We start from the raw sequence: 25,985 nt of genomic DNA, 5'->3' as shown, positions 1-25,985 counted from the left end.
CTCACAGAGAAAATTTAACGTGCAAGATATGAAGTCTTATTTGGAAATTTGAGACTCGCTTATTCGAACACATCCAAGATTAATCTAAAAATATTCTTAAGATTGGCATATCAACTAGGAAGTTATTCACAACTACACAATAAGAAAAAAAGTGCAACAATCAAGTATAAAATCTTGTTTCATGATTCTTTGTATTTCAAAATTGAGACAAGAAGATTTATTTTTCAATCAATATCGAAAATCTACAAAGAAATCAAATGTTGAAATTCAAGATTACAATCTTGTTTCAAGAATGAAAAATCTTAAAATTGAAACAAGATGACAAACTCTTAAATCAAGATCAAACGTTCTAGATTAATTCTAGATTGGATATGCTTGATATAATATTGATTATGACTCATATAGGAAGATGAAACAATCTCAATTTCGTATACAAAAGGCAGAAATAAGTGTTTAAGAACGTATTGAATAATAATGTAATAGTCAGAAGCGAAACTAATAAAGAAAAAGATTGAATAAATAATAAAAGATATTGAGCAAATCTAACTGCTAACTTATATCTTACAGTCGAGCACACTCAATATTGCAAATGAACAGATATATAAAAATATAATTGGTTAACAGATATCTCACAGTTAAACGCACTCAAGAACAAATAAAAAGATATCACGTAAATATAACTGGCTAACGCGTATCTAATAGCCGAGCACACTCAACATTAAAGAATAAATCCATAGATATCTAAAAATATATAACTACTAACGGATATCGTACAGTCGAGCACACTCAACATTAAAGAATTAATGAAACGATATCGAAATATTTATATAACTGCTAACTAGTATTTTAGAGTCGAGCACACTCAACATTAGCCATGAAGCTGGGCATCCGCTTACGATGCTGCTGTTTAGGAGTTGGAGTTGGAGTCAAAGCTGAAGGCAGGCTGACATTAATAAACTGTCGGCATAAATAAAAAGCAACGATGTTCTAGCTGCTGCTGCTGCTGCTTTGGCTGAAGCTGGTCACACTGGCGTCCAAAGCTGGCAAATAAAAATGGTGGAGCGCGCAGCAAAGCGCGGGCGAAAAGCGTTATGATTTATGCCAGAGCTGACGCTGACGTAGAAGCTGGAGCCGGAGCCGGAGCCACAAAAGCACAACAAGTCTAGGAAGGGAATAGAGGGAGACTTGGGAGTAAGAGTTTTGCGGGTCGGATTGCCATTGATGCAGGCAAAGCTCAGCTCATCGCTTCGCATGGCAGCAGCTCTTCTTTCCGGGGTGTGCAAATAAAATTTTTGGCCATGGCGGTCGGCGCATGTTTTTGATGGCGACGAGACAGCAGCTAGACAAGCTCAAAGGGATTAAATTAAAATGTCCTTTTGAGTTGTGTTTTAATTACTTCCTCTCTGCCAGATTTCTCCACCCCCCTCTGCCACACTTCTTACTGCTGCTGTTGTTGACTGTGGCCATGAAAGCAGCTTCGTCGTCGTCGTCGTTGTCGTTGTCTATCCTTCGCTATACTCCTCCGCAGCCTTAAGCCACCAAGCAACCGCAGCCGGAGACAGTGTCACAATCAGAGCACTTCTCTAGCATCAGCTCTCCTCCTCTAACATTAGCTCTATCTCTATCTCTCACTCCCACTCTCTCTCTTTCTCCCTCGTGAAGAAAACTTGCGACATTTCAGCTTGGTGCCTGGCCACAAGCCCAAAAGTTGCCAAAGTTTTCGGGCGGGCGGACTCGACAAAATATTCTTAAAACAGACCGAAGACAAACCCAAGCGTCATCTATTTGAGTTCTCTCTGGAACCGACTACTTGCCACTTGCAAACTTGCCACACTATATAACCTCTTATAGTACACACACAATTGCATCCACAAAAAAAAAAAAAAAAACATAGATGTGTACTTTATCTTGTTTTCTTTTTCAAATTGAATGCAAACAACAATAGTTTAGCATCGGAATTTAAAAATATAGAGAATATATTAGTCTGGTAGAAATTAAGTGAAATACAATGAGAGAATTAGTTTTTTTTCTGTTAAGGTAATTTTTGAGTACATTGTTGATTACAATGATTAAGAATCATATTTCATTCAGTGTTACAAGTACAATTGTACAATTTCATAAATTTCATATAAAGAATATATTATTCCGATTGAAATTGATTGAGTTACAATATTGCATTGAAAGTTTTGCGAAATTATCGCATATATAAAAGATAATATTGTGAAAATGTTTGTTTAGTTTTATCACTTCTTTCATGATCATTTTTGAGTAAACTTTTTAGGGAAACTAATTGATTAAGAATAATATTTCATTCAGTGTTATTTTTTATAACATGATGATGAAGTTAATTGAATAATTTCATATATATTTTGACTACTCAGTGTAGAAACGCGATGGTTGAACGTTTGAAAAACGTTCCGACTTTTCTTGCTACTTTCCACTGTGGTCATTTGAAGATGGTTTTTTAGAGGTTTATAAAGGACAAATTATCGAAATATCTTTATACTGATGACACAAGATAGAAGATGGAATATCGAGTGAAAACACGTGCAAAAAGTACTAAATTGATAATTGACTTGATAAACCTTTTTGAACTAAACTAAAATAAAGAAATTCGGAATTTAACCTGAGACAATATTCCTTGTGCTTAAATGCACTCAATTAAAATCTATCAAATGTGGTGTCAGTAAAATGAATCGTTAATAATTCACATGATCAAGCACTGTACTTTGCATTTGCCAAATTCAACCCGTTATACAACAGTTAAAAGTACAGTTAATATCTCTTCTAAAGCAACTTGTCAAGCTTTTCACACACATACGTCACACGCACACAACATCTTAAGCAGCTTTGCCTAGAGCAAGTGAAAGCTCACCAATACAAGAGCATGTATTGAAAGCTCAGCATGTTAAAATTCTGCTATTTCATTTATTTTTAAATTTGGTCAATGCCAAGCGATGGTGAAAGGGAACGAGAGAATCGGAGGAGTCACAGAAATAGCCATGGCTATAGAGATAGAGGGATAGATACAATGTGTTGTTGTGGCTCCGAAGCCGTCAGCTCATTCATTCTCATCAGCGTATTGGGGATTTGTCGCCGCTTTTGCACAGCGCCGCCTCCTGTCAAGTGGCTGCAGCAGCGTGCGTGATTGTCACACACAAATGTCGTGCGTGACTTTGAAGTTGGAGTCGCTCGAAGCTACTAGTTTAACACAGAGTGAGTCCTGCAACTATATATATACATAGAAAAACACACACACACAGATACGTACACAGAGAGAAAAACCTAGATTGAAAAAAGAGAACAACAGCAATCTTGAAATATGATTTTAGATTTGTATTTTAAGATTAAAATCTTGATTCAAGAATATTGAATTCCCAATTGAAAAGTAGATTGCAAATCTTGATTTAAGATTTAGTCGCTCTTAAAAAAAAATCTTGAAATAAGATTCTTAGATTAAAACAATCTTTAAATCAAGATTTTTATGCCAAAAATCTTGATTCAAGAAAGTTTTAGTCTAGATTGAAAAGTAGATCGCAAGTCTTGATTTAAAATATTTTTGAGTTAAAAAACGAATATTGTTTTTGATTCTTAAAATGTTGGAATTTCTTTCATTTCAAATTATAACTTAATTTTTAGTGTTGTTGCTGTTAGCTCAGTAAGTAAATTTGAACCGGTCTTAGGATCAAACTCTAGTCGGTTTGTATATAAAAAGTGCAAAGTGTTATAATTTGTAAATAATATTAAAAAATAAAATAGAGAACATATTTAAGTGTGTAAAAAGAAATGTATAAAAAACTACACAATCTATTTTTTTGGTTTATTTTCCTTTAAACAATCCAAATTTAAGATTGATTGATCTTAATTATATTTTAAGATTTTTCCATTCTTGAAACAAGATTATAATCTTGAATTTAATGGTTGAGCAATGTAGATTTTTTGTAGATTTTCGATTTTGATTCGATAAGAGTAAACCTTCTTAGTACAATTTTGACACAGAAATCTTGATTCACGATTTTATACTTGATTTTAGTAGGCTTTTTCTTTCTGTGTATGCATAAACTGAGAGTGAACTGTGCGGGATATGGACGACGGCGCCCAAAACAAATGGTCAATTAATTGCCAGAGCATTGGCGTCAGCAGACTGGAGGCCAGTCTGTTTTGTCCTGTCCTGTCCTGTCTTCTCCTTGTCCTGTCCAGGTTCCGGTTCTGTTCGGTTCGGTTCGGTTCTTGTTTTGCCTGCCCACCGTCTGTTGCAATCGATTATTTATTTATTTATGCCACGCTGTGCCGCCTTCAATTGGCTACAATTGGCGCTTATCTCTGACGCTGCTGCTGCTGCTTCGTTGTGTTTTTGCTGGCGCGTTACAAATGTTTTGCATATCATTGACAAGGGAACGACAGCAAGGCCTTAGAAAAAGGCGTCATGGACATGGCTCAGCTAACTTCCTCCTCTTCGTCGTCTCTTTGCATCTCCCATTTTGTGTGGGGGGACTTTGCATACATTTTGCCAGTGGCTTGGCGGGCAAATATTTTAGGCTCTCGCTCGACACTCTGTTCAGTGCCCAGCTCTCTCTCTCTCTCTCTCTCTCTCTCTCTTTCGCTCTCTGCATGGAATTTATTTGAGCAAATTTGCAAATTATTGCGTTTCGTGCCTTGAGCCGGCTTCTCGAGCAGCAAAGTAGCGGGGAACGTGAACGTGGACATCTATTACGACGGCCATTTACATTTGACAATTGCCTTGTTGGCATCTTTTTAATGGGGCCCTGAACCCCTCGCCCCACGCCACACGCCCGTCTCCCCCACTACCCCCTCACACCTCCTCCCAAACAATTTCTCTATCTTCCGCTGTCAAGGCTGCAGCTCAAGTCGATTTTGCACGCTGGTTTTTTATGGCTTTCGAGTGGATTTCGCCACGACAGCGCACAAATTGGCGACATGCATTAAGACTACCAAAAAAAACAAAAAAAGATTTCGTCTTCCTCTTTCTTGGACATCAAAAGTTGCTTAACAGCCGCCACTTTGTCGTCTAAACAGTGAAAGTTTCTTACATTTCATTTTGTGGTTTTTTGTTTTCTGTGGATTTTCACACAATGATGTAAAGCTTCTCATATACATACATATATGTATAGTAATAACATTAACAATAAAGTTTCATATATGAAAAGTATCATTGAACTATTCCAAATTTATGTAATTATGAAAGTTAAGTAGAGTGAAGAAACTATACAGACAGTTAATACTCAAAGTTGCTGTTAAGCTCAGTTCACTATCAAAGCACATTTAAAAGAGCTTTTCAACAAATTTTACAGTCTAAAAGCTTATAATCTGCTGAAAGGCACAAACAACTAAAGTTGATTGATTTTAAGGCTTAAAATTAAGTGGATTGGATAAACTATATTGTCATTTAATATATTTAAAATTACTGCTAATCTCAGTACACCAGCAAAGCACATTTAAAAGAGCTTTTCAATAAATTTTACTGTCTCTAAGCTGTAAAAACGAACTATTAACTTTAAGATGACTGATTTCAAGCATTAAAATTGAGTGGATTGGAGAAACTATATCGACAGTTAATATTTAAACCTGCTGATAAGCTCAGTTCACTACCAAAGCGCATTTAAAAGAGCTTTTCAAACACTTTTAAAGTAAAAGCTTAAAAGCTGCTAAAAGGTACTAACAACTTAAGTTGATTGATTTTAAAGTTTAAAATTATGTGAAGCTATTATTCAACATTGCTACTACGCTCATCTTACAATCAAAGCACATTGAAATGAGCTTTTAAGCTACTTTTAATGTATTAAAGCATATAAGATGCTAAAACGAACAAACAACTTTAAGTTAATTGATTTTAAGAATAAATTTTAATAAGATTTAACTACTTTTGTGTTGTTTAAATTTTTAAAAATCTTCCTACTGATCTCTTTCTTCTATTTCTTTGCCAACAAAATGTGTGTTTTATGGATTTATAGGATAATTTCGACTTCAAAAGTGGTTAACTCTTTCTGATTGTAAACAAAAAATCAAATAAATTTAATGAACTTTCCATTAAGACACTTTAGGTTAAAAAGAAACATTATTAAAGCTGCAGCTCAGACTGAACCGTTTCAAGTTGGGCTTTGAGAGCTTTCAGCATTAGCTGCAGTTCAGTTGTGCTTCAGCTTTTGGATTGCGTTTAATCTCAGACGCAATTAAAGCGCAGTCAAGCGCTGAAAGGAGCTTTAGCATTTTGCTTTTTGCATTGCTGCCGCCGAACAATGCAAAGTTGAGTTTGAGTTTTCATTCCGGGGAATGCACGTTGAATTTTCTTCGATTATTTTTCGGGGGTAAAACTGCGTTTACCGTTTACCGTTGTATCGTTGTACCGTTGCAGCAGTTTACCGTTTATCGTTTACAGTTTACAGTTTCTGCAGTGGAAATCGTCTATGCATGCATGCATATGCCTCGAATTGATTACAGTGGCTTGCACCTCAATTCCCCCTACTACCACATGCATATATGTATGTGTGTGAGTGTGTGTGTGTGTGTGTGTGTGTGTGTGTGTGTGTGTGTGTGTGTATGCTGACCTGTTACAACCGTCACCCACACATCTCACAGCATTCAATTGCATTTGTTCAACATCAACGAATCAAGCATGGATATCCATCGATGGCGAGGATTCTAAGTCGGAAAGCAGGAGGCGCTTAAAACCAAACTAAAATCGAACAACAAACTGAAATGCCGTGCGTCATCCTCTGGACAATTCAATTGGCCGAGTGGCAAATGCTGGACGGGGGACGGGGGACGAGAAGTTAGAAGAGGGGACATAAGGCAACATCTAGTATAACTGCGATTGCGACAACAACTGGAACGAGTACTGAAACTGGCAATTGAGACCCAATGCATCCCCGATAACTTGGCCCAATGTCGAGTACACACACACACACACACACACGCAGATGGGGCGACACGTCAAGGAGCAGCTGCATCTGCATTGGGAGGGAGAGGAGAAAGGGGGGGATCTGCTATTTCGAGGTTATGCCAGTTAGGACAACGCACTGGCCCAGCCGGCAACAACTATAACAACAACAACAACTAGAACAGGTGAAGCAACTGCCAATTAACTCAAAAAACCCGCTGCGACGTCTATGGCTAGCATGAGGTATTAGAAGTGCTGCCCCTCCTCTTGTACAGGCAAACTACGGAATAAAAAACAGCGTATAAAAAACAATACGAGTGAATAAGAGACACGCGGCGAGAGTGATAGAGTAAGAGCATGAGTTGAAAAGAGAGGTAGATAAAAAGCTTTGACTAGGCGGAATTGCAATACGCTAACTAAGCTTCAAATATACCAAAAAAAAATACTATATATTGGTATATCAATATACTACTACAAGACAGTTACATTAAAGTGATAAAAAAAATACTGTATATGGTACATTAATATACTTCCACATGTAAAACAGTTACATTCGAATTACATCGTTAAACTATACCAAAAAATACTATATATTGGTATATCAATATACTACTACAAGACAGTTGGAGTCGAGCCACATCATTAAAGTGATACAAAATACTGTATATGGTGCATCAATATACTTCCACATGTAAAACAGTTACATTCGAATTACATCGTTAAACTATACCAAAAAATACTATATATTGGTATATCAATATACTACTACAAGACAGTTGGAGTCGAGCCACATCATTAAAGTGATCAAAAATACCGTATATGGTATATCAATATACTTCCACATGTAAAACAGTTACATTCGAATTACATCGTTAAACTATACCAAAAAATACTATATATTGGTATATCAATATACTACTACAAGACAGTTGGAGTCGAGCCACATCATTAAAGTGATAAAAAAAATACCGTATATGGTATATCAATATACTACTAAAAATAATACAGTTACAGTCGAACTATGTACATTGTTAAAATATACTGAAAAATACTATATATTTGAATATAAATATACTATTATAAGTAATACAGTTACAGTCGAGCTACATCGTTGAATTATATGAAAAATACTACATATTGGTATATCAATATACTACTACTAGACAGTTGGAGTCGAGGTACATGGTTAAAAATACCAAAAAATACTATTTATTGGTATATTAATATACTACTACTACAAGTAAAACAGTTGAAGTAGAGCTACATAGTTAAAATATACCGAAAAATACTAGAAATTGAAATATACTACTACACACAAAATATACCTTACAACATTAAATATACCAAATTGGAAGAAAGTGGACGTTAATGAAAACGAAAACAATCCTGATGTGTGTGCAACAATAACAATAAAGCTTCTCTTTGGCTTTATGTACATATATAGATATTTAAGCTTGTTAATGAAAATAAATAAATGAGAAATCAAAGAAGCATAAGAAAATATAGAAAAGTAAAATTTGAATATGCTTCTTCATTCATAACGCTCGAATCAAACGTAAGCAACAAAAATTCTAATTAAAATTGAAGAAAAGTCAATTAGTTAAATGAAATTCTGATTGGATACAAAGTATTTGCTTTAGCGATGATACCTTTGGAAAAGAGTATCGAAAAAAGCGAAAGCAAAAAGAAAAAAGTGAGTGAAAGCAAAAAACAATAAAAAAAAAGCAAAAGAGATGCTAAAGTAAACTTGTGCGGCATTTTGCGCAGCGTTGCGTCGGTGGAATCAATTAAAAATTCTATGATTTTACACTTGATTGCCTGCGTTTTGGATCGTCAAGGCAACGGAACAGGGGCAGAGATGCATCAGGCATCGGGCATCGATTCTATGGGGATTTGCATTTGTTGCCCTGTTGCTGTGGATCATCATCGTCATCGGCATCGAAGTCATCATCATCGTCATCATCGGCAGCAGCAACAGGAGCATTTAAAAGCGGCTCAACTTTAGCTCTAAGCATAAAAACGAAAGCCTCTTTCTACCCAATTCTTAGTTGGCCTCTCATCCAGAATACACACGTATCGTATGCAGGAAGTAAAGGATATGACCAATGTGTCCTGGGAAATGTTGTCCAAGTCGACTTCTCTACTCTACTCCTCGTCGTAGTCGTCGTAGTCGTGTAGTCGTGTAGTGTGCCAGCCAATTAGGCAAGGAGTCCCCCTAGTGCACTCCTAATAATAAAGTATCTCATGAAATGTGCATACTTATTCATACTTAAACCAAGAACAGAGACCAGAGCACAAGAATGCCATAGTTTTACTTCGCAGCACTTTGCTTTTCCCTTTCCCTTTCCCTCACTCTCTCTCTCTCTCTCTCTTTCTCTGCTAGTTAGTTAGTTTGTCTCGAACGTAGTAAGTGCACTCTTAATTAGAACATTCCATGGGAACACAAAACAGCTTATGTATGCTTCATTTATTTATGTATATTGTAAAAGTTGATAGACGATTGAAAAGCTTAATTAGTCCATTGCTATTTAGAGATGATTTATTTGTAATCTTTTGTAGTTTAGATGTTTTACTACTTTCGTGAAACGTTTCAGTTCAATAATATGATAATAGTTCCTATCGTATTGTATTTATTTAATGAGTCTTGTTAAATATATTATATTATGCTAAGTTCTATCTCTCTTACAATCGATGTATCATCGTTAGTATAATATTATTAAAAAAAAACAATATTAGCAAAATCCCTAAATGAAATATATGGGCACACTGTTTTGAATGAATGGCTGAATGCTTTTCCTTGATTTCCTTTTCATTTCAATTTTAATCTAAATCTCAATCTATTTATTAATAAAAACTCATAAACCGACTACTATTCTACACTTATTTCTTTTGTTCTATATTTTTATCTAACTCTTGTCTTTCTTTTGCCTGAATATGTTTTCCTTACTATACAATACACTCACCATGCTTCATGTCACATCTCTCATGAAATCATCTCCATCATTGTTAGAATGAGATTACTTAAATCAACTTTATTCCCTATATCAAATATATGGGCACACTGTTTTTAAAATTTTGCTTTTCTGTGTTTAAATAATGAGCGGCTGGTTGTATGTTTTCTTAAGCCTCAAGTTTGAAATATAAATGTAAAAATAAAAGTTCAATCTTTTATAAGCTGACTACGAAATGTCTTATATTTTATGCAAATCTTTCTTTTGTCGGAATATGTTTAAAGAGTTCACAAAAGATTTCTATACTTTACTCTAACTTTTGTCTTTCTTTTATTTACTTTATTTTATACAATCAAGTTTAAAAACTACTTTTATTTTTATCAATTTATGGGAACTGCTTTAACTTTAACACTACTTTGTAATCATAATTTATAATTGTTCTCCTATTTATTTCTAATTTGTATCTAATCTGCATCTATTTTGATATACATTTTTAATGCCTTTTTGCACATAATACTGTATTTTATGATGTTAACAAACAAAGATTAATTCCCGCTAACTGATATGATGATGGTACAGTTGTGTTTTGGGATTTCTGTTTGCATTTTTGGTGTTTTTTTTTTTGTATGATTGTGTATATGGTAAATATCTGTGCATATAGTATTTTGGTTTAAAGTGGCCATAAGTCTCGGATCAATGGATTTAAATGGCTTAATGGTGTTGTATGCTGTGCAATGTGAATGCTCGGCTGCTGTTTCTGCTGTTGCTTATTTGTGGTAAAGCCACAAAAGTGACAAACAATATGTTAATTATGTGCACTACCATAAGCTAGGGTAATATCAATGTTGCAATGCACTTGGATCAAAAATAGTTGATATAGTGTTGACCATATTTTGGTCAGCATTTTGGAAATTGAATAAATAATTGAAGAAGTTTTGCACAAGGAAGTTTTGGTAGCTAAATTCGAAATTAGAAAAGTGTACAGCAATAATAATATGAAGTGAACGAAAAGTTAGTTAGTTTTTGGGCAAAAGAGGACGAAATCAAATGAAGTTTAGTTCAACTAAGCTGCGACTAGAAAATAACCGAACAATTTGTGTTGCGCTTTTGTTTAGTTGTTTTGTGTTGTCAGTTTTTTAATCAAAGATTTTAAGCTGTAATTAAACAAACCAAAAATTGCATGACACATGCGTCTGTGTGTGTGTGTGTGAGTGTTTGTGTATATAGAATTATATGTTTATAATACCCAAAAGAATTTAACACATTTTAGTACAAATTAAATATTTAATGTAACAACAAATTGATATTTGAATTATTAAAATGGAAAATAATGCGCCGTCATGTACAGGCAAAACTCATGTATGTGTGTGTGTGTGTGTTTGTTGGGAAATTTAACAAACACATTTGCGCCTGGCTGACGGCTTCTGGCATTTTTGTTTATTTGTATGGCGGAAATATCAGCGACAAAGTTACCAAAATATTGAAAACAAATAAAATAAAATTTGCATAAATAAATGCATTTTATACCCTGTAATCGCAACCACAAATCACAGCGCAATGGGCAACATCAAAGGTTATGCAAATGAGAATCTGTTTGAAGAATAAATATTGTATTCAAATTGAGGAGCTATAATAAAATATGATAAACGAAATAAGGATAGATTTATTATGCAAATTTGGGCTGCCTTATTCTTTACAGGGTATGCACAAATCATGCATGCTGCGACTAGAGTATTTGTGTGTTTGAGTATGTTTGTTTTGCTGCGTGTTTTTAATCCCTAAAGCACTGGATTCAAATAACAGCAACAGCAACAACAATAGCAGCTGCAACAAATTAACAACATGCATGACGCCAAGCTGCAAAAAGCCAACAACAAGCCAGTTATTTATACATACACACACACACACACACACACACCTGCGTCCATCGTTCGCTTCGTCAAATTGACAACGTTGTTGGCAGTCTGAAGTTTTGTGTTCATGGTCATGTCATGAGATTAAATACAAAATCTTTGGCTGCATTTTGTTGGTTTGCCCAGAAAATATCCCCGAATAACACAAAAAAAAAAACAAGAATAATGTGTTTTGCTGTTAACAATATGTGCGCTGTCAATGATTTTGTAATCGTCTCCAAAGCCTCAAAGAACTTTTGCAAAACTATGTTGACCACAACAGATCGGATTATGCAAACAGCATATACAATATGCACAGAACTCTACAAAACAGGTGCACAACAAAAATTATATAACATTATGCATGAATCTAAAACATAAAATTGACAACAGAATCATTAAATGATGTGGATAGAGCTGTTTTTTTTCACAATTTGTCAATAATTTGTTAAAAGTTTAGAGCTGTAATTTCACAAAAATATAGTAATTCGTAGAATATTGATGATTTCGAAAAAAGAAAATTAGTTAGCCACAGAATTATTAGTAATGTTGTGAGTACAACATTTTAAAACTGCAAAATTATATATAAAAAATTATACTGAAATGAAGTTCATTTCTTAGATTTATTAGGTAATTGAATTTAAGTATATCCTAAAAAGAAAGTGATATTTTTTTACCCTAATGTTGAGGACAGCTCAAGGCTTAGCAATATAGTTGAAAGCTCGAAATTTTTAAGCAATTTTTACACAAGAAACAAGTAAGAAACCTTCAGAGAAGTAAAAAAAAACGGACTGGTATTAATATTAAAATATATCAAATTAATATACCACAAAAATACTAAAAATATATCAAAGGGCATATTTGGTATATTGGCATAGTTCTGATAATGTAACACAAAAATACTAAAATATGCCAAACGACATATTTGGTATATTGATACAGTACTATATTCTAAAAATACCATAGGGTGCAAAATATACCAAAATGTCTGCCAAGGCAGCTAAGAACTGGTATTAATACTAAAATATACCAAATTAATATACCACAAAAATACTAAAAAATATATCAATGGACATATTTGGTATATTGGCATAGTTCTGATAATATATCTCAAAAATACTAAAATATGCCAAACGACATATTTGGTATATTGATACAGTACTATATTCTAAAAATACCATAGGGTGCAAAATATACCAAAATGTCTGCCAAGGCAGCTAAGAACCAAAATTTTTTTCTATACAAAATTTTTTATATAACTTTTACAAAGTTATAAAACACTTCTACCCTATGACTAGAGGGCATAAACATCTTCATGTTGCAATATAATAATTTCTATAAAGATAAGTATATATGTATATGCAGTAAAAACACTTCCTCTGAAATATATTGCAGTAATCGAACTAAACTTCCAATACTAATATATAGAACTCTTCGATAATTAATTAAAGCAGATTCTAATTCACAGTCGAAGAGCATTAAGCATTGGTAACTATATTAGGGAGATTAAGACATCACGTCACACATGAATCTAAGTAGATTGCAATGAGTTGCAATCGCAGTAGCATCTGAAATATTAAAGCTTTTCTATGCACATGCACAGAGAGTGAAAGAGGCAGAGAGAAAGAGAGAGAGGAGACAGATTGAGACTAGTGAATGATGGGCAATTTACAATAATTTTCTTAGTGCTCGCACTAATGATTTGCATCTAATGATGAGATTCACATTGAGTCTGTCTAACATGCCAATATACTACAACGTTCTACAGCTTTATTGGTATTTACCTTGTGGTTTGCTTTATGATGATGATACACATAGACTAGGCACACACACACATACATAACATATGTATGTCTATATAAAATTGTTGAACTGCAAGAGGAGAATTGATGCATTTTTATTTAACTATTTTTAAATATTTCGCAGTTGAAGTTCTACTACAATCCCCTCTAAATGTGCTTGCGTTTGATGTATTGATTAAAATTAAAATATATACAGGCTGCAATCAATGCTGAAAGCCATGGAATCCGGCCAAATGTCGCTTAGCCTCGGGGTTTTGTGGATGGGGAAGCGAGAGCGCAATATGTACATACATCGCATTGCTTAGTAGTGTGTGGTGTGGGAAAGAGATGACCGCTTTGGTTTGCTTTGTGGGTGTGTCCGGCATTAATTTAGTTGAAATAATTTATTAAATTAAATAAAAACAAACAAATCAATGAAAATGAAAATGAATAAATAAATCAATTTTACAATATGCTAGCGACCAGCAAAAACAACAATGATAGCAACAACAACAACAACATCAGCGGCAGCAGCTGCAACAAATTCAAATATGCAAAACATTTTCATATTTTGGCAAGCCAAACAAGTCGTGTGTAAATAGAAAGTTCTGCCCACACATTTTGGATTTGCGGTATTTGATAGTTCATCAGTTATAAATTACTTACGATATTTGCACAGGTAACTGAGAGACACAAAATGCAATAAGCACTGTGATTAATTGGTCGGCACAATGTTACAAGATTAATTTCTAATTGAGTTTCCATGGATGCCAAAACACAAAATGCTAATTCCAAAACCTTGCACAAAAGCAATAAACAACATTTCCTCTTGATGCATTTTGCAAAGTTAACAACGCACACACAAAATGTAAACAAACCATTTTTCACCAATTGGCAATAGGTGCGAGGCAACCGCTATATTTGTGTGAATGCAAAGCACAAAGTGAATTAAATGAACGAACCACTGCAGTTCCCAATAATCGATAACGCTGTTCATTGGAACGTCGTGCCGTTCATTTGATCTACGTTCCGATCGCGTCAACAGTTGTGCAACGGCTTAGCAATCGTGTTAAATTAAACGTAAATTGCATGCATTTGTTTGCTTTTATCATTGTATCAACTTTATATCAGCAAAAAACACACAAAAAGCAGCATGCCTATGCAGTCACCTGAAGCTATGCAATAAAAACAAAGCAATCGGAAGCGGCGGAAATCAACAGCAAACAAAAGGCAAAACTGGCTGCAAACACAAACGACGACAGTTGACAGAGGGCGGGGTAGAAAGCGGGGGAGAAGCAGTCGCTTGGCTGCATTCACATCTTTAGACAGAAGATTTTTGGATTGGGTTTTGTCTACACTACATTCACACACACACACACACACACACACACACACACACACACACACACACACACACACATAATGGCAAAAGCGGGCGTCTTCTTCATTCCCATTCCCTTTCGCATTCTCTCATTCCACTATCTACTGGTATATTGCAAAACCCACTTACCTACTACTCTCCCTTCTCGCTCGCACTTCTGAGGCGAGAGTGGAGCTCCTGCTGCGCTTCAGTTGACAGCGTCGTCCGCCTGTTGCTGACAGTTTTCTTTGCTTTTGGGCTTTCTTTTTTCTTCATCTTTTTTTTTTTGTTTTGTTGGATTTTCTTTGGTCGCGTGCGCGCGCGAAAATTAGGAAAATATTGTTTTGCTTTTATTTTGTATGCTCTGCACACATACACACACACACACATACACAACGAAACGTTGTTCACTCACTATATTGGTATTTATTTATTTTTTGGCGCGGCGCGTCGGCAGAATAAGCGGATTCCAATTTCAATGGCGAATCAAAGTGGCGTTGTCACGCGGCGACACAACAATGAACACATGCATAGCACAAAACGACACGATGGTGTTGTGGGCGTGGCGCACTGAGCGTGAATTCCGCACTTTAAAATTCAAATGTTGCACACAAAAAAAAAATTAAAAAAAAAACACCAACCAACTTTGTTGCACTTTTCACTTATTGATATTTAGGGCGATATTCATTGTATCGATATTAATTGCGACAATCATTGTGTTGGCGCCTATCGATAGTCGACGGGCACGATTCTCAGCTGTCACAGGCAAGTCACGATTAATCGTGCAAAGAGCAAAGGCAATAATAATCTGCTTAGCAATGTCTTAAGTAATTGCATTCTTCTGTTAAGTAAAATCAAGCAAAACTACGCGCATAAAACAACAACAACAACAACAATAGCAACAGGATGTGGCTTTCAGTTTTGGGGTCCAACATCCATTTAGCGACCCAGCAAGTTTTGTAATGCAGCCATCTCACTTCCACTTCCACTTACACACTCACCACACCACACCACACCACACTCATGCTTTATTCCCTTTCCCTTTTTGCCCTTTGAGTAAGTTGTAGTCGCTGTTGTTCGTGTTGTTGTTATTGTTGTTGTTGTTGGTGGTGGTGGTGGCGCATAAAACTCAATTCTGTGGACTTTGCCCCACTGGAGAGCTGGCCTCAACTCTCATTTTTTATGTATTATGCTTTATTTGTATTTGTGATTGTTGTTGTTGTTTTAAATCCATTAGGATATGACAACCCCTGCTTAAATTCAATTAAATTGTTTTCTCTTTGGGTTTACATTTCTTGGCAACTTTATAATTGTTTCATGTGTTTAAACCACTCGTAGAGCGGCAAACGTGTACGATCCTGAGACCGGATGAGGAGAGTCCTTCTTCTTCTTCTTCTTCTTCTCCCTCTTCTTCTGAGATGAGGTCGCCAAGGCGCAAAGCTAAAAACCAAGCAGCATAAGAAATAACTGGCCAAGCACCAAACCAAAGCAAAGCAAAACGAAAAACTGAATGGAAACGTCACAGCAAACAACAGAGCGTCTCTGAGTTGGGGAAGCAGTTGGAGTAAGGAATGAAAGCAAGAATAAGTTTTCAGTAGCCTCGAGAGATTTTTTTCCATTTGCTTTCGACCCCTTCTTCCTTCCCTTTCTTTCGCCATCACCCCAGCGTCATGCACCCCCCTTCCTCCATTCCACAATCGAGTTCCAAATCCAGAGCAAGAACAAGACCAAGAGCCATCAGCGGCAATCTCTTGGCTTGGCAGGAGGAGAGAACGCTGGCATTCGTTTCGTTTCGTTCCGTTTCGGTTTGCTTCCCGTTTGTTCTCGGCGTTGTTTTGTAAAACAATCAACAAAATAAAAAGTGAAATAAATAATAAAAAAGCGAAACGACACGAACAACAACAACAACAACAATAACGGCAAATATAAAAGGCAAGATTGAAGGGGAGTCAGTGAAATAAAAAAATGTTCACAATTTTTGCGACGTCGAAATTTGAATGCGCTACAATTCGTCAGCTCGGCATATCAATGCGATCGATGAGTTGGCCTACCATATCTTTATGAATATTTCAAGAGTATTTGTATTTTCTTTATATATTTTTTTTTGTATTTTTTGTAAATTTGAAGTTCTTGTTTTTCCTTTTTATATTTTTGTATTTCTTAATATATACAAAAAATATATATTTTTTTTCTTTTAAATAATCAGATAATAAACTTATAATTTTTTTATAATATGTATTTATTATATTGATATATTCCATTTCATTTACACAGATTTTCTCAATATTTTCCCTCTCCCCAACAAAATATTCTTCTTATATTTTTCTATTTTTTAATAATTAGAAAATATGTTTTTTTCTTTTAAGTAATCATACTTAAGAAAAAAGATTTCCTTTTTTATAATTAAATTATAATTTGTTTTTAAACATGATTTTAGTATATTAATTAATTCCTTTTCATTTACACAGATTTTTTTTTTTTTTAAATATTTTCCCTCCCCCTAAAAAAAAATATTCCTTTTTTTTGGTATTAACGCATTTGTTTTACAACATGTATTTATTAAATTAATGTATTTGTTTTCATTTATACAGATTTTGCTAATATTTCTACCCTTATAAAACTATAGTATTGTTTTTTTCTTACATTTCAATTTAATTTAATTCAGTTGAATTGAGTAGAAAACGTCAAATTGTTTTGAATACTTTTTTTCAGCTATAAAATCTTTAAACTATTCCTTTATTATTTCGCATTTAAATTTAAAGAAATACCTTTACAGTCAAATATTAACATAGTTTATTAAAATTAAATAAAATTTTGGTAAGTTTTTAGAAAGGAATTATTTGCAATCTGATCAAATTAGCACTGTAAATAAGACTTTACTACTTATATTTCTTATTTAGCGTTCATCAATCGGACCGCTGTCAAAACGTTCAATGCAACTTAAATGCCGTATTGTAGAGTGCTTCTGTGCTTCAGCATTTGAAGACAGTTTCCGTTCGCTCTACATGCATATAAACCCAAAATAGACGACTCTTTCCATTGCCACTCATTCAACACTCCGCGACATATCTGCTGTCAGTCATGTGTGTGTGTGTGTGTGAGAGTGTGTGGGTGTGTGGGAGGGGGAAGGGAGTGTATGATACATGTGAGAATTGGGTGGCGTAGGCTTGCCTGGCCGTGGTCCTTGATATGGCGCTACCTTTGCTTCAGCTTCAGCCCCCAGCTGCACATATTTGAAACCATTTCATCTTTACCAAGAGTTCGTTTTACTTTTTATACCCTGTGCATATGAAATGCTCACAGCTTCGGTTATGAATGTTTACAGAAGGAATTACAATTGTTTTTTTTTTTTACAAGTATATGCACAACAATCCACTCGCGATTTTCGATCTGAAGCTGATCAACAATTGTGTTGAACCCGTAAATACTTTTATTCATTTATGTTGAGCAAACTTCCAAGCAATTTCTTGACTGATGTGAAATGTTATGCTTTTCTCCCAATTATGTATTTAATAATTTTAAAAATTTAGGAAATTTATTTATAATCTTATAATAAGCTATATATGTATTATGTATTTTAATATTTTACAAATTTAAGACAGCTGTTTATAATCTAATAATAATGAATGTATTATGTAATTTACGATTTTACTAATTTAAAAAAGTTATTTATAGTTTATTATTAAGGCATGTAAAAATATTTATTCTGATTTCACAATGATACTTCAAACATTTTTGATTATTATATTTATGCAAAGGTTCTGAAAATTTCAACATGATCTGTGGGAAACAACGATTCGATATTTGTAATTAGATTTCCTACAATTGATATTTATGACATTTCAACCATGCAAATATCTGAAAACTATTTATTTTAAAATCACAATGGAACTTCAAAAATTCATCATTATTTGCGGATGTCCTACAATTGATATTTAGGCAAGAGTTCTTAAAATTTCAGCTGATCTGCTGAAAACTATGATCAATTGCAATATATATAATATAATATTAATTTGGAATGGCCAATATTTTCGTATTTGTCAGTACATTTCTTACAATTGATATTTATGACATTTCATCATGATCTGCTGAAAACAAAGATCAATATTACAAATAATATTTATTTTATTATATGATCAATATTTACTAATTGGTTAGTATATTTCCTAGAATTTATATTTATGATCCATACTACAAATCATATTTATCTAGAATTATCTATATTTGCAAAATTGTCAATTCCTACATTTGTTATTTATGATATTTCAGCATGATCAATGATCCGAATTACAAATTATATTTATTTGGAATGATCAATATTTGGCTATTTGTTAGTTGATTTTCTATAATTGATATTCGTGCAAAGGTTCTACAAATTTCAGCATGATCTGCTGTAAACAAAGATCAATATTACAAATAATATTTAGTTTAAATGATCATTATTTTCCAATTGGTTAGGACATATCATAGAATTGATATTTATGATTGAATTTACAAATTATATTTATCTAGAATTATCTATATCATAAATATCAAATTCATCATGATCAATGATCCGAGTTACAAATTATATTTATTTTGGAATGATCTATGTATACTTGGGTATTTGTTAGTAAATTTCCTATAATTGATATTTGTGCAAAGGTTCTACAAATTTCAGCATGATCTGCTGTAAGCAAAGATCAATATTACAAATAATATTTAGTTTAAATGATCAATATTTTCCAATTGGTTAGTATATTTTCAGAATTTATATTTAAGATCCATAGTACATTTTATATTTATTTTAAGTGATCTCTACTTGGGTATTTGTTAGTTCTTTTGTTGCAATTGATATTTTTGACATTTCTGCAAGATCAGTGATCAATATTAGACATATTATTTGTTTGGCATGATGAGTATGTGTTAGTGCATCAATACTTAAAGTTGTCTGCCATTTATTTGCTGTTATTGTTGTTGCTGTTGTGGCGCGTCCCTTGGCCAACGTAGCTCACACCCAAACACACTCACACTCACACTCCCTGAGTTCACGCTGTCGACCTCTCTCCGTCAGATCGCGAAATCACAGCATAACTCGCGCAGTCCCCAACCCCTCCCTGACCCTGACTGAAAAAACCTCCCAGACTCCAGACTCGAGACGCGTCTCCCACCCAGAGCAATTTGTGAGTGGGCGCAGGTAAAAAGCGGAGAAGGGACCCAGCTAACCGGTAGCATTTTTACATGTGGTGACTGTGACGGAGATGGTGATGGAGAGGGGGACAGAGAGAGAGAGAGACGGAGATGGCGACGTCGTCGTCGACATCAGCCGGCGGCTGACGGACCAGAAAATAAGCATTCACCTTCTTCGTCGTTGATGTTTTTGGCGTGCGGTAAATGGCGAGGCCGAAATTGTGGACGTCGACCGGCAGGAATGGGCACAAGGAGGGTGTGTGTGTGTGGGCGTGTGTGTGTGTGTACGAGTGTGTGTGTGAGTGTGTGGTGTAGTGTACTTTTGGTTACTTGAGTGGCGGCAGCGGCAAATGTTACAAATATTTGAAATATTTAAAATAGCACGCACACATATGCAAACACACACACACACATACACACAGTCACACATACGTATGTGTGTGTGTGTGGGTGGACCTAAAAGTTTCTCACCGAGACCTTTTTGCATTATTAATGGCAAATTTCAATTAGCCTTTTGCAGTAAACGCAACAGACCAAGAATCCAAATTACAGTCAACGAGGGCAAATCGAATACTTTAACATACTTAGAAATTAAAATTAAAAAAAAAAATAAGTCAACTATAATTGAATATTACTTTAAATATATATATAATATATATGTTAATACAAATCGAAAATGGAACAAGTAAGAAAGCTACAGTCGAGTGTACTCGATATAAAAATAATACAAATAAATATTTAATACAAATCGAAAATGGAAATGAATTCTTTTAATCTTATACAAAACATTTCATTTATAATTATACTAAATATAAGTTAATAAAAGTTCATATAATGTGTAATAATATACAACATTATTGAATCTGGCAAATAATAATAATTATTCCGCAAACTAAATGACAGTAAAGTCAATTTAAATCGAGTAAGAAAGCGACAGTAGAGTTGTCTCAATACTACTACAATATTCTGAAAACACATTAAACTAATATACCGAAAAATACTAAAAAAAAATATACTCGAACTCTACCATACCAAACAATTACGTGTTATCAGTAAATATGTATAGCACTTATATGAAAATATACGAAAAAACTATATTTTAAAAATGTACTAAATTATATACCGAAAAAATACCGAACGAAAATACATATATCACTTATATGAAAATTTACCATTTTCAATAAAACTATTTTTTAAAAATGTATTAAATTATATACCGAAAAAATACCGAACGTATATTTGGTATAATGATGTAGTACTAGATTTAAAAATATACAAAATGATATACAGCAAATATACTGAAATATGCAGAAGGCTATATTTGGTATATCGAGTATATCGATGTAGTTCTGCATTAAAAATATACCACAGAGTACAAAATATACCAGATTGTCAGTCAAATAAAATGGGAATTATTATAATTGTGAATTCTTTCACAAATCATAAGCATAAATACATATATTTATTTATATTTTTTGTATTTTGTAATAGATTTAGAATATTTTTTTAGTTTGATTTACGAAATGGAAAGATATAATGCTTTGATTGTATTGAAAATGCATTTACTTTTATTACAAAACTTAAAAATGCGTAAAAAAAATATCAATTTACTATATATATTTTTTATCAGATTATTATTATTAACACTAAAAAGTTATATCTTAATATAAAACAAAAGTAATATATCTCTTAACATTGTATACAAAAATAAAAGAATTTCAACAATCATTCAACTTCTTATGCGACCCTCGTGCAATGGCAATTTTGTGTGTGTTTCGTTTGGCATACAAGTCAAAAGCTGAAAGTCAATTCCAGCTCGTCCCTGCCACAACACTGCCCCGCCCCCTTGCCACCGCCCATTGTTGCAGCAGCCACGCGAGCAGCAGTTACACTCAGCCTGTGCACCTGTGGACATATTTTAAAGCTCACTTTACTGTGTGCATGTTAGTGTGTGCATGTGTGTGTGTGTGTGAAGCAATCCAAGCTCTCCTCGCCGCAGCTGGCCTAGTCTTGGTGCCACGCCCATGAGACGCGTGGGCAGCACTTGAAGGCGCAGCAAACATTTTTTGCATGCCATGTATAATAATGTATGCCTGTCTGTGTGTGCGTGTGTGTGTGTCTGTATGTGTGTGCTAAAGGTAAGCACTTCCGTTTCCGTTTTCATGCTGTTTCAGCTCCAACCACACACACACACACGCACACACACACACACACGCTGCGCTGTCCTTTGGCCAGTTAAAGTTGAGCACAAAATATACATAAATGAAATAAAATGCCCAAAAATCAACGCAAAGTTCACAGAGTTGTTATGAGCTGACTGCCACGCCCCCTTCCTCAACAACATCAACGAAAAAACAAGTAAGAAAGCTACAGTCGAGTGTACTCGACTGTGAGATACCCGCTACCCATTTTGAATAAAAGAAATATATTTTGCAGTATTTGTATCAAAATATACCAAATATACTGCAAAAATACTAAAAATATACCAAATGGTATATGTGGTATATCGATATAGTACACCATTCAAAATATACCATAGACGGCACAATGTACCAGATTGTCGGCCAAAGCAACTAGGATTCCTTCTAAGTAGGCGTTTTTGCCCATACAAAAGTATTTCTTTAATAACTTCCACTTTTTATCTGATCGCAATCAAATTTTCAGGAATAACAACTACTATAGTATTTATAGTATATACCAAAATTCGCAACTCTAGCTTTAAAATTACATTTGTTATTCGTTTTTTTAATTTGTGGGGGCGGAAGGGGGCGTGGCAAAAATTTGAAACAAACTTGATCTGCGTGCAAACATAACAAATGCTGTCGAAAAAAAATTATAGCTCTATCTCTAATAGTCTCTGAGATCTAGGTGTTCGTACAGACAGACGGACAGACGGACGGACAGACAGACGGACATGGCTAGATCGTCTCGGCTGTTGACGCTGATCAAGAATATATATACTTTATAGGGTCGGAGATGCCTCCTTCTACCTGTTACATACATTTCCTGCCGGCACAAAGTTATAATATGTAGTGTGTAACGATACGAAATGTACAAAAATCGGAGAGTCTGTTCTAGCGGGGCACGCTATAGGATCCGGCTTCTGCTCGTCGGCTTTGGGGGTGGAGGTCTTGCTTGGACGGACTCTATCACTTACCACACATTACTATTATTAAATCCAGAATTGAGCGTGCTTGCGACAAATAGAAGGAACAGATAACTAGACCGGAAGAATTCAAAAATAAATTCGGGAAAGAAGAATTGCGGACAGACAGAGAGAAGACTAAAATTTTTAACAAGACACGGATGTTGTTGTGCTTGTGAGTTGCCCACCCTACCTATGATCACCGGCCGCTAGAGCATTGCTCTGGTGATCCCTTCGACACCCTACATCCGGGTAGACATCAGCTTAGTTCAAACAGAAAGATTAGAATTCCATGATTTAGTTTAATTCATACTTAGCGAAAACAAAATTTTGACTAAAATTAATACGATTTTTACCATGATTTTCCCGTTTCGGAGTTTCAAGCAAACCGATTGGTTATATAAGCGAAATGTTTAGGTAATTTCGACTGGACGTATTGATCAGTGAGCGAAAGTAAGACAATATTTCAATTAATTCAATATATAATTCTATACTTAAAGTTAGCAAAGATAATTATAATAATGAGACGGATAAAAATTAAAGTTAATAAAAAATTCTAAATTGTAAGATCATGGCAAGCGATACATGTGTTTGTGTGTTAATCAAACTTATTTAAATTAACAATTTTTATAATTTGTGAGTTAGTGAAAGCGTGAACCAAAAATCAGCAAGAATATAAAAAAAATAAAAATATATGAAATCATACCGTAAACCAAAAATGATTTGTTAATGAGATGAATTTTTTTTGGATATTACGAATTTGCGTGTTACGTTAGATATACAAAAAAAAAAAAAAAAAAAATCAGCTCTAATAAATTGTTTAAATAAAATTCTTGTTAGGTCGGTTTCGATTGGTTCAATTAGTAGAGAAGATGTCGTATAAATAAATAAAGAAAATTGTTATATAAATGTACAAATAAACCACTCACGGCATATCCATCGGCGAAAGATCGATCTCTGCTTAGGTTTGCTGTAAAAGAATTTGTCACCATAGTTTTTCATAAAAGTTGACCTTTTGTGCGAGAATGGTAATTTAAACAAATTGATGGCCAGTTTTCTTTTTTTTTTTTTTAAGGAAATTTTCACACAAAAAAAAATATAAGAAAAATAAAAAAAAATTCCTTTTATATTCATACCAATTTAGTTTTCTCGTTTCACTTCACTTTTCTTGCATATTTTCTTTTAAAAGGTATACACTTCAGGTTATTTTGGCATTCACTATTTTTCTTTTGTCTTTTCTTTCGAAGGGCAATTAAAACTAAAAATTAAAGGATAAAAATTAAATAAAACTATAATATAAAAATAGACATTTTTAATTGGTTTTTAATTATTCGACCAGATTGAGGTTAAGAGAATACCAGTTGAAGGGGAAAGTGCCGCAAGCTTGGCAAAAATAAGGAAAAATGGTATAAACTTTTCAAAAATATTCCAACGATGATTTCGGCTCAACAGCCTCAGGCTCTCATGGCTCCGCAACTTCAGAATTCTACGCCCATGCGTACGGCTCGTCTTCCGGCAGAACAGATTGGATTTCTGCCACCTTTTAGGTTAGATAGAATAACGAAGCGGCCATCTTGTTTTCTCACAATTTTACTGAAGGGGACTCGGGGCGATCCTAACCTCCTCGCCTCCGCATGGAGGTCTCCTGAGGTACTTGGTGTGGGCTGCCACCGAACTGCCTATTAAAACAGCCACAATAAATACCCTAGACACAAAACAAAAATCTTCCCCATATTCACCTGCCAACTTCCAGTGGGATTAACACAGAAAAGAATAAAAAAAAATAGTTGCGCCGGCGTTCAGCAGCCAGCAACGGAACTCCAATTAGGCTGTCTCTTTTCGCTCTTTTATTCCGTACGCACTCGTCGTTTCGCACTAAACAAATGTTTTAGATTTGTGTATAAGAATAAATTCACTAAATCCGTCACATCCGAATATTCGGAAACTTACGAGGATTTTTTTTATATAATTTTTGAATAACCAACTCGACTCAGCACTTGCCGCCTTTGCCCGCACCAAAAAAAACTTTTCCCACGGAACGTGATTATATGCGCGTCTGCACTCTACGACGGTTTCGAACGAAAAGAATGTGAGCCACTTAACGTGCGTTCCATCTAGGTTACAGGAAATGCAAAACAGATGATATTACAGCTTTCCTAATCATCTCTGATGCAGCTGACCTTGCGGCTTTTCTAAGCATCCCTGATGCAGCTGTTCTTGCAATTCCTCGAAACATCCCTGATGCAGCTGATCTTGCCATTTCTAAGCAGCCCTGCTGCAGCTGGGATTGCAATTTCTAAGACATCCCTGCAACAGCTGATCTTACAATATCTAAGCAGCCCTGCTGCAGCTGTTATTGCAATTCCTAAGCGTCCCTGAAACAGCTGATATTGCAATGGTATTTTTTAGTTGTTTTATTTTTCCTCTTCAGTCGCCGCTACAAATACCCTTCTACCTTATGGGTAGCGGGTATAAAAAAGAAACTAAATTATTTAAAGATAATTTGAATGGGCGCCAGTCATTGTTGTTGTTGTTGTTCTTGGTATTTACATAAATGAAATGTCAAAACAAAATGCAAACTAACGAAATGCACAAAAATGAAAGCAAACGGAAAAGAGATAGAAGATTGCAGAGTGAGAGAGATGAAAATATGCTGAGCTTGTTTGCGGTTTGAGATTCTTTCTTCTTATTTAATTCGACTGATCCAATCCTTTGTTTGTTGCTGCAAAAAACCCGCCAGGAGTCCGTGTCCTGTGTCCTTTGCTGCCCACAAAACTCGACCGGCGACA

The 25,985-nt window shown here is 34.6% G+C and overlaps 2 long non-coding RNA genes across 3 annotated transcripts in view; both read right to left on the bottom strand.

Moving 5' to 3' along the window:
* LOC117567961 (uncharacterized) overlaps nucleotides 1-15,531 on the bottom strand; it is a 54,760-nt gene extending 39,229 nt beyond the window's left edge. For both annotated transcript variants that reach the window (XR_004572100.2, XR_007955373.1), the window contains exon 1: nucleotides 15,033-15,531. This is a non-coding gene — a long non-coding RNA (uncharacterized LOC117567961). The remainder of the gene's footprint in view (nucleotides 1-15,032) is intronic.
* Nucleotides 15,532-24,499: 8,968 nt separating this feature from the next.
* On the bottom strand, nucleotides 24,500-25,558 carry LOC117572161 (uncharacterized). The gene is made up of 3 exons (XR_004572500.2): nucleotides 25,147-25,558; nucleotides 24,936-25,071; nucleotides 24,500-24,875 (listed from the first exon to the last, which is right to left on the bottom strand). It is a non-coding gene; the product is annotated as an uncharacterized LOC117572161 (long non-coding RNA).
* Between the last annotated feature and the right edge of the window lie 427 nt (nucleotides 25,559-25,985).

The sequence above is a fragment of the Drosophila albomicans genome, chromosome X (genome assembly GCF_009650485.2).
Source record: "Drosophila albomicans strain 15112-1751.03 chromosome X, ASM965048v2, whole genome shotgun sequence".
Taxonomy (NCBI): Eukaryota; Metazoa; Arthropoda; class Insecta; order Diptera; family Drosophilidae; genus Drosophila; species Drosophila albomicans.
The sequence above is the reverse complement of the archived record's forward strand: the minus strand, read 5'-3'. Positions and strand labels throughout refer to the sequence as shown.